The sequence below is a fragment of the Crinia signifera genome, chromosome 5 (assembly GCF_055691185.1).
Source record: "Crinia signifera chromosome 5, ASM5569118v1, whole genome shotgun sequence".
NCBI classification, from domain to species: domain Eukaryota; kingdom Metazoa; phylum Chordata; class Amphibia; order Anura; family Myobatrachidae; genus Crinia; species Crinia signifera.
In genome coordinates this window covers 134,840,584-134,850,342 of record NC_139221.1, presented here as the reverse complement: position 1 = coordinate 134,850,342, position 9,759 = coordinate 134,840,584, and positions in this window count along the sequence as shown.

Genomic DNA, 9,759 nt, shown 5'->3' with positions numbered 1-9,759 from the left:
ACCAGCCATAGTGCTCATGGTACTGTCGGGGGACCTTGTATAAAAAGTGTCCCCCGGCTGTGACATGACACTGCTGGCTGTTGGAGACCGACACTGGTTCCAAAACATGGGGGAACCCCAGTTTTTTGTTCCCTTTTATTTTTTGAACCAGGACCGGTTGAAGAGCCTGGTGCTGGTCTCTTAAATACAGGGGACCCCCTAGACATTTTGTCCCCCATATTATTGAAACCAGGACCAGCTCAATGAGCCCAGGGCTGGTTATACTTAGATGGGGGGACCCCTTTTTTTTTTTTACTAAATACCGCAGACTTCCATATCTAAAAAATCACACCTCATCATTACTAAAAACAGCACATGCATAAAAATCGCATATTTTCCTTACTAAAAAATCGCACTAAATCGCATGCGAATTCGAACTTTGTCAAAAAAAACGCACCTTATTACATTTGTCATTTTTGCCCAAAATGGAAGCTCCACCTCACTCATACACACACCTACATATATACAAATATTTATCTTACAAATACATTTACGCAGCCCTTCACCAGCCACCTACCTCTCACACATATATATATATATATATATATATATATATATATATATATGTGTATATATATATATATATATATATATATATATATATATACTAAACACACACTTGTGGTATGGCACCTAAATTATGTTAATTTCAAGTCCATAAATGGTGTTTATCCGAAATGACATTAAGTGAAACTGTTGTTATTCTCCAGGTATTGTTTTATTGTTTCTCAGAAGTTCACAGGAAACAGGTAAAAAACTTCCAACGCGTTTCGTCTAGCAAGACTTCATCAGGGGAATACAATATACATCGTTCTTAGTGTGTGTTATTTATTAACACGTAGATAAAAGATTTTTAAGGTGTTTTGGTCACCTAAGTGCATGAGACCATTAAAAATAATTGAAGACTATTTGTCTTCCCCAGTAGTATGATATCCAACAATATCCCAAGAGAAGGTGTAGTGAATTCTCCTTCGCACTTGGGCTGGAATTATCGTCTCTCTCTGGTGCGTCCTACTTTAACTGGGGAAGGCACACTCTCATACCAAGCCCTGCCCCCAAAAAACTCCCAACTAATACATATATCCCAGCATTACCCCATTTACAGTACCTCCCTCTCATGCACATACATCCCATCCTCCTCCTCATAGATTTACATAACCTAACCCTGCCTCCCCACTGTCAGCTGGAGTTTTCCATTGTACTGTTTTACAGAGTAATGTTGCCTTTTTTCTTACTTTTCCTATGTACTTGTTTTTTGCCATATTGCCAGATATTTTTTCCTCCATGGTGGTGGTCATATTGTTGAGGACATTCATACTGTATACCATTATACCCAGGGGCCATAACTGGGTAGAACTGGGTTCCAGCATTTGTATTTGAAGCGTTTTGCCTCTGCTGACCCACCTTACCAGAATAACTGGTTGTGTCACTGATTGTGTGTGGAGATGACGCTGCCATCAATAGATGGCAGTGGCTTGTGTGGAGGGAGCAGTAAGTGCCTCCCACCATGGCAGCGACTAGATGACCCCTCTTGGTAAGACTTGGTTGATGTCAAGCACTGGGAAGAGTTGGAGCAAAGCCAAAGAACACACACAGATGTTGGAAGTCTGAATTCAGGGGCTAGTCACTGGCGACTGAAAAAAAACAGAATGCCTATTTTATTGCGGCCTTGTGGCATCTATAATGTATTGGTGGTTGATGGAAGTGGGACCTCGTGACAGGACATGGATAGCACATAGCGGCTTTCTCGCTGGCTGTAAGACTGATTTGATGCATGCTGTATGGATAGCAGGTGCAGTGGAATCTACTTGGCAAGGGTTACATGTGTGCCCATTGAGGGATGGGTAATGCTGCTACAGTATGTGTTCCCAGGGAGGGAGGGAGATGCTGCTAAGTGTGTCCAATGAGGGAGAGGGGATGCTGGTTAGTGTTCCCAGGGAGAGAGAGGCATTTTGCTAAGTGTGTTCAGGGAGGGAGGGGGATTCTGTTAAGTGTGCCGAGGAAAGGGAGGGGGATGCTGCTAAGTGTGTCCATGAAAGGGAGGGGGGAATGCTGCTAAGTGTGTCCATGAAAGGGAAGGGGGAATGCTGCTTATACCCCTTTTCCATCTACAAGCCATGTCGCATGCATGATTTTGTACCCGGCTACAATCTGGGTGCGACCCGGCTTGCGAACCCATTCAAGGTGGTGTCCCCACCTGGCATAATGCCGGGTGGGTTATGACATTGGGAGGTAGGGTCGGGGAGGTGCTGGGAGATGAGAGCATCTTCCAGTACCGGCTTTTGCACTGTAGGGAACGGGACCCCGGCTACCAGTTTACACTACACAGTGACCCAGGTTGAACCCGTGTTCAATGCTGGTCGCTACTTGGGTAAAAATGCCGGGTTATTTCAACAGGGAGTGTTTCCACCTGTCTAAAATCCCAGGTTTTGAGCGCTCCCGTGCAAAAATCCAGGATATTTAGGCTAGTGGAAAAGGGGTATAAGTGTAACCAAGGAGGCAGCTGGGATGCTGCTACGTGTGCCTATGGAAGGAGGGGGATGCTGCCAAGTGTGCTCAGGAAGGGAGGGGGATGCTGCCAAGTGTGCTCAGAAAGGGAGGGGGAAATGCTGCTAAATGTGACCAAGGAGGGAGTTCGGATGCTGCTAAGTGTGCCCAGGAAGGGAAGGAGGCAGGGGAGATACTAACTGTGCCCAGTTAGAATAGCTTATTGATGTAATGTGGGTGATTCTGGAATATGATAAGCTGCCTAAAGAAAGAATACTTAAAGGTTTGCAGACTAGAAAAAAGTCTTGTACATTGGAGGGTAATGTGTGTGTATGAGAGATGCAGATCTTGTGCAGAATAGCAGCGTGAACTGGGACATTTTTGGAAATAACAGGAGATATGTATGCTGGTGTAGTTTGGTTAACAGAATTCTGTGGAATTATTTATATCAAAATCTGTAAAAAGAGACTAACAGAATAGAGAAGGAGAACAGAGCAAAGACTACTGAAATACTCTGTGCTGCACGATTGACGCCAACCCGAAGCGTGGCGAGCGCAGCGAGCCCGCGAGGGGAGGTGGTGCGCATCCTCCAACCTTTTCATTCCCCTACTATCCACGACGGCGTGGAGTTGAGAATATAAAGTGTGGCGAGCGCAGCGAGCCACCGAGCCCGAAGCGTGGTGAACGTAGCGAGCCCCGCGAGGGGACGCGTATAACTTCACAGGTATACGCGTCCCCTCGCGGGGCTCGCTGCGCACACCACGCTTCGGGCTCAGTGGCTCACTGCGCTCACCACACTTTATATTCACAACTCCACGCCGACGTGGATAGTAGGGGAATGAAAAGGTCGGAGGACGCGCACCGCCGCCCCTCGCGGGCTCGCTGCGCTTCGGGTTCACGTCAATTGTGGGGTGACGACGGGGACATATATTATGTGAAATGGGTCATATTGGCCCATTTCACATTTTTTACTATGTGAGATGGACTTAATCAAGTCCATCTCATCTTGTGCCATTATAATGGCACAAGACCGACGCGATGCTCCCGATTTCAATGTTAAAATATATTTTAACATTGAATCCTATGGTAAAATCGCGGGCATTGCGTCAGTCGCATCGGGGCCAATGTTAATGGTCGCGACCGACGCAATGCCCGCGATTTTCCCTTTGCCGGCAAAATGGACCTGATTTCAATGGAAATCGGGTCCATCGCGGGCATCGTGTACCTTAACTTAAAGGTACACGATGCCCGCGATTGTGGCCGTGCTAGGAAACAAGTACCACTTATATTTATATTTTTTTAATCTTTGTACACAATACAGCTGAGATATACGCAAGCGAGTGAGAAGAGATGCAGGTTTCGATTGTAGGTGAGTAAGGTCGGGATAAGCCACACCCCCGCCACAATGCCAGCGCATATGTACTAACATATGCGGCTGGCATTGTGGCAATACCCTATAGGCTTCTATAGGGTATCGCCACTCAATGGTATAAGAAACTGTTAATAAATAATAAAAATGGTGGCTATACCCTACTATGCGGTTTCGGTGCGGCCGGGTCTTAATACATAGGAAAATGTGGTAAAACGGGGGTTTTACCACATTTTCAGCAGAATACATCTCGCCCCTTAGAGAACTGTCATTGAAATGCAAGAAGAGTGCTGTTAGAACAGGAAGGAAGAGGTCCCTGCTCTAAGGAGCTTACAATCATATAAAAAAATCTTGTACTGTATATCTTGTTCTGTCCCTGACGACAGGACTGTAGGGGTTATTTTGGTTCACTCTTTTGGACAAATTCCTTCTTAGATGGACAAAACCATGTGCACTGCAGGTGGGGCAGATGTTACTTGTGCAGAGAGAATTAGATTTGGGTGGGGTTTTACTTCAAAGTGAGATTTATATTGCAGTGTAAAAATAAAGCAGTCAGCATTTTCTCTGCACAGAAACAAAATAACTCACCCAAATCTAATTCTCTTTGTACATTTTACATCTACCCCCTGCAGTGCACATGGTTTTGTCCATCTAAGAAGGATTTTGTCAGAAAGAGTGAACTAGAATAAGGCCCTGTGTCCCTGAAACGTGACCTAGGAATGCAATAAAGGACTTTTAAACTTCAAATATAATGACTGGTGAGTGCCACCTTTGCTCTAAACCTATATTTAGAGAGTGCCGCCTTTGGTGAGTGCCGCCTTTGCTCTAAACCTGGTGAGTGCTGCTTTAACTTTGCACTAATTTTATATATATATATAGTGAATGGCACCTTTGGTGAGTGCCACCTTTGCTCTATAACCTGTACCAGAATCTTGGATTCTAGGAGGGCACATCAGCTTACTATGTTAAAAGCACCCCCAATGCAACCCCCACTACCAACGCCAACCCAAAGTGTGGTGAGCGCAGCGAGCCCGCGAGGGGTGGCGGTACGCGTCCTCCGACCTTTTCATACCCCCACTATCCACGTCGGCGTGGAGTTGATTTTATATAGTGTGGCGAGTGCAGCGAGCCACCGAGCCCGAAGCGTGGCGAATGGACGCGTATTACTTTACATGTATTCTGCCTCCTCTTGCGGGGCTCGCTGCGCTCGCCACGCTTCGGGCTCGGTGGTTCATTGCGATCGCCACACTATATGAAATCTACTCCACACCGCTACTCCCTCGCGGGCTCACTGCGTTTGCCATGCTTCGGGTTGGCGTTGATAGTGGGGGTGGCGTGGGGGAGCATTTAACATTGTAAGAACCCATTAGGGTGCTTATACAATAAAAAATCGTATAGGGGCCTATACAACTTAAAATCGCATCGCATGCCATATGCCAGCATGCAATGCAATGCGATGAGATGTCATTCAACTTAATATCGTGGGCGCCGTGCTATGAAACAAGTATCTTTATATGTTAGTTGGAAAAATAAATGTTTTTTTTTTTATTGAACTCATCATATTGCTGTGGTCATATTTGAAATTAAATAAGATCAGGCGCCTGTTTTCTCTTCCCCCATCCCTCCAAAAGAAATTCTATCCGATTAACCAAGTCGGCATATAGAGAAATGGGCAGCCACCCTCTAGACTGTGAACTTTTTATATTGTATAATTTTTTTTTTTATATTGTATAGTTTATGTAAAAAAGTCACAAGGTTTTATTTGTAAGAGAAGAAAATTTTCTCAAATACTTATCACTTTATGTATGGTTAAAATAGTCATATGCGCCGGTGTCTTAGAGCTAACCAGAGCTTATGTAGTTAGCGTAGTCAGCGTGTAGTCAGCATAGTCAGTATGTTCGCGGCTAGCCAGAGTTTGCGTAGTTAGCGTAGTCAGTCAGCATTACGCAGTTAGCGTAGTCAGTCAGAATTGTGTCACCACTTACTATTGTGTCAGATATGGCTGCCGAACCATTAACCATCTTCAACCTGCTGCAGATGGAGGAGTTTTTACAATGCCACCAATTACTGCCAGAGACACAGACCTGTATCAACAGGCATCCTATGAGGCTCAATGTAAAGGAGCATATGTAGCGCTGCCACATAAAAAGTTGTGGGAAGGTCAGTCTCCGGGCCACACAATGGTTTTGCGAATGTCACCTGACATTTCTAACCCTTCTGCGGTTCATATTTTCGTGGGCGGAGGAGCTGACACGCACTCAATTTTGTGAGCGCCACCTCATGATTTACAACAAAACTGCTGTGATATATAACAACCTGATGCGGGAGGCGTGTACCCTCGATTTGATGTCGCAGCCCAACACCGGGTTGGCGGACCTGGTAAAATTGTTGAGGTAGACAAAAGTCTATTTGTCCAGCGCAAGAATCATGTGGGACGCGTCCCACCTCAGCAGTGGCTCTTTGATGGCATATCCTGTGAGACAGGTGAATGTTTCATAACACCAGTGTCCAGGCGTGATGCCAGCACCCTGATGTCCACCATCCAGAAGCATATTGAACCAGGTACCACCTTATACTCAGACTGTTAGCACGCGCACAACACACAACTTGAGCAGGCGGGCTACCATCATGCGCATGTCAACCACCGCTACAATTTCGTGGACCCAGACACTGGGGTACCCAAAATATTTAAATGTTCTGGGGCTCATGCAAGTGGAGGAACAATCCATGTCGTCGTGGAGTTGATTTTCTAACTTGTGGCGAGCCACCAAGCCTGAAGCATGGCGCGCGCAGTGAGCCCCGCAAGGGGACATGGATTACTTGACATGTATTCCGTGTCCCCTCGCTCGCCCTGCTTCAGGCTCATTTTACGCCTGCCACGCCTGCCACACTTTATAAAATCAACTCCACTCCACTTCAATGTGGATAGTGGGGTATTAACAGGTTGGAGGGACGCGTAACGCATCCCCTCGCAGGGCACGCTGCGCTCAGCACACTTCGGACGTCTCAGTCAGATGGAGCGCCTCTCCGCCTGATCACCTCTCCGCCAGTGTCCGCCAGAGCAGGGGATCTGGCGGTTACCAGCGCTGTGTGATAGGTGCTCACTATGCTTCCCAGGGATGCCAGGGGCAGAGCTGCAGCTCGCGGGGACAGTACAGTGACTACGCTTCCTGATGGGGACACTACGCTGACTACGCAGGGCTGCTGTGGGGACCTATGCTGACTACGCTAGGCAGCCATTGGGCAATGCTGACAACGTAGCTTAGCCTACGCTGAAAACGTAGCATAGACTGCTGCCGTGAAACTACACGAGTACCATATATATATATATATATATATATATATATATATTCATCAGGGGAACAGATTTTTTTGTGTCTTTGAAATAGAAATTGTTAATGTGGAGACACTTACTCTAGGAAACCCTAATATGGGTTAATATGGGCTCCGATCTCCTTTATTAACTTTGAGAGCTGGTACTGTTAATGGAGTGCTGGTAATATACACTAAAATGTGCGCGAAAAACCCTATGGGTTCAAAATTTCTTGCGAATTCCCTGTGAGTGCTCTAATTAAATACCTCCTATATCAAGACAGAATATAAGTACATCCAAAAACTTGTACAGATGAGTAAGAATGGGTCTTATTTAGAGACATCCAACACCTACAGGGAAGGTATACCACAATTCAAGATTGTGGTATACAGTACCTTCCCTGTAGGTGTTGGATGTCTCTAAATAAGACCCATTCTTACTCATCTGTACAAGATTTTGGATGTGAATGAATATGACTGCCGTGAAATTGCACAAGTACCATATATGTATTAAAGTTTTATTTTTCATGTGTCTGTGTGTGTTTATTTGACTATTTTTAATACTGTGGATCTACAAGTGCCAGCGGGCCCTTTAATGCTGACTGGTCGTAGGGTCAATGCTTTGGCCAGGGAACTTGTATAAAAAGTCTCCCCCCGGCTGTGGCATTACCCTGCTGGCTGGTTGGTCCTGGGGCTGGTTCTAAAAATACGGGGGACCCCTAGTCATTTTGTCCCCGTATTTTGCGAACCAGCCCCGGCCCTGTAGCCTGGGGCTGTTTGTAAAAAAATGGGAACCCCTATTTGCCGGGTTTCCTGATTTTTTATTACCAGCCCCGGCTCTTTCAGCCTGATGCTGGTTACGGCTGTGGGGGGGAGCCCACGCCCTTTTTTAAATTAATTTGTTTATTTTTCTATTCTTTTAACACTGAAGCCTGCACGGATCTGACTGATCTGTGCAGGCTAAAGCCAAATACGGCAGGAAAATGAAGTGTATTTTCCTGCCGTATTTGGCCGGCCATTCGTGGACGTTTTACGCCAATTAGTGGACGTATTTTCAATACTGTCGCTTAGTAAATCAGGAATCACCATTCTTTTGAATGGTGATTCCTGTCGTTTTCTATCAATGGTGTATTCATTCGTATTTGTAAATACAAATATGAATGTCCCATCAATACGAATACAAAAATTCATATTTTTGGCATAGTAAATTCATCTTAGTAAATTTTCCCCTCAGGGTCCAATGCATGTTGTAAATACAAGACTAGTAGTAAAATTATACATTTGCTTACCTTTACAATTATGGTGAAAAAACTATCAAAAAAAGTGTAACACTTTTTTTCTGAGAATTTATCCCCTTAAAAGGAAATAATGTAACCTTACTAATGTACCTTTGCTGTGCAGCATGAAACTGCGAGTGCTTGGGCTGGTAATTGCAGCTTTGCTTTACATTGTACAGTCCCACAGGTGGAAAGAATAAGTGGTCACCATAGGTAGTCATTTCAGCATAATTGTAGGTCCAGCTTCAAACAACCTGGACTCAGATCACACTTCCATATAATAAATTTAAAAAAAATTCCTCTAAAGAAATGTAACATACAAATTCAGCTAAAAAACATGCAACCTTTTAGTATTTTTGCCCATATCTTGAATCTCTGGTTGCTGGAAAAGCACTTTTTTCATTGACCTCTAAATCAGACTGTCAACACCTGCAGTAGTCTTCTTTAAGTCATGGGTTTTTGTTTATCTCTCCCCAATATAGATAATGCATATCTGGATTTTGAGGCAGAATATATTCATGTATATACTGAACCAGTGAGCTCAAGATGAAGGTCAATGATATACAGTACCTGCAAGAAAGCTGACCTTCAAGGTTGTAAAAAAAAAAATATATATATATATACTAGTAAACCAGCTGGAAGCAAAAGTTTTGAAAGCTAGTCTGCTACCTTCTGTGTTTGTGCATGTGTGAAAAACAGATATAGTTCCACTCTCTGCCAGCAGGTGGCAGAGTTTCGGATACACTAGACATTTATTTATTTATTATTTATTTCCAGTTTCTTATATAGCGCAGCAGATTCCATTGCGCTTTACAATAGTAGACAGTGATAAAACAAACTGGGTAACAACAGACATACTTGGAGGTAGGAGGGCCCTGCTGCAAGCTTACAATCTATAGACATTTAAATAGATGAAATGTTATATACATTGCAGAGTTGCAGAAACAGGGCACTCACAAGTCTTCAAGCAGCCATAGTGGAATATATAACTGCATAAACACCTGTTTCTGCAATAAGTATACTTACCTATCCACTGTTGGTATTCCCTCCTTTAGCATCCAGACTGTTGATCATCCATATGTTTCTTTTCATGATTTATGGTCTAATCATAGTGTTTTCATATGTGAACACTGGCAGCAGTTTATTTTTTTCCATCTTCCCTGGCCTCTACACAGTACAGTAAGGACATCAGACCGTCATCTGCTACACTGGCACTGACAGAGGTGTGGACAGAGCTGCTTCTCAGTTCACCAGCACTATGGGCATTATTCTAGT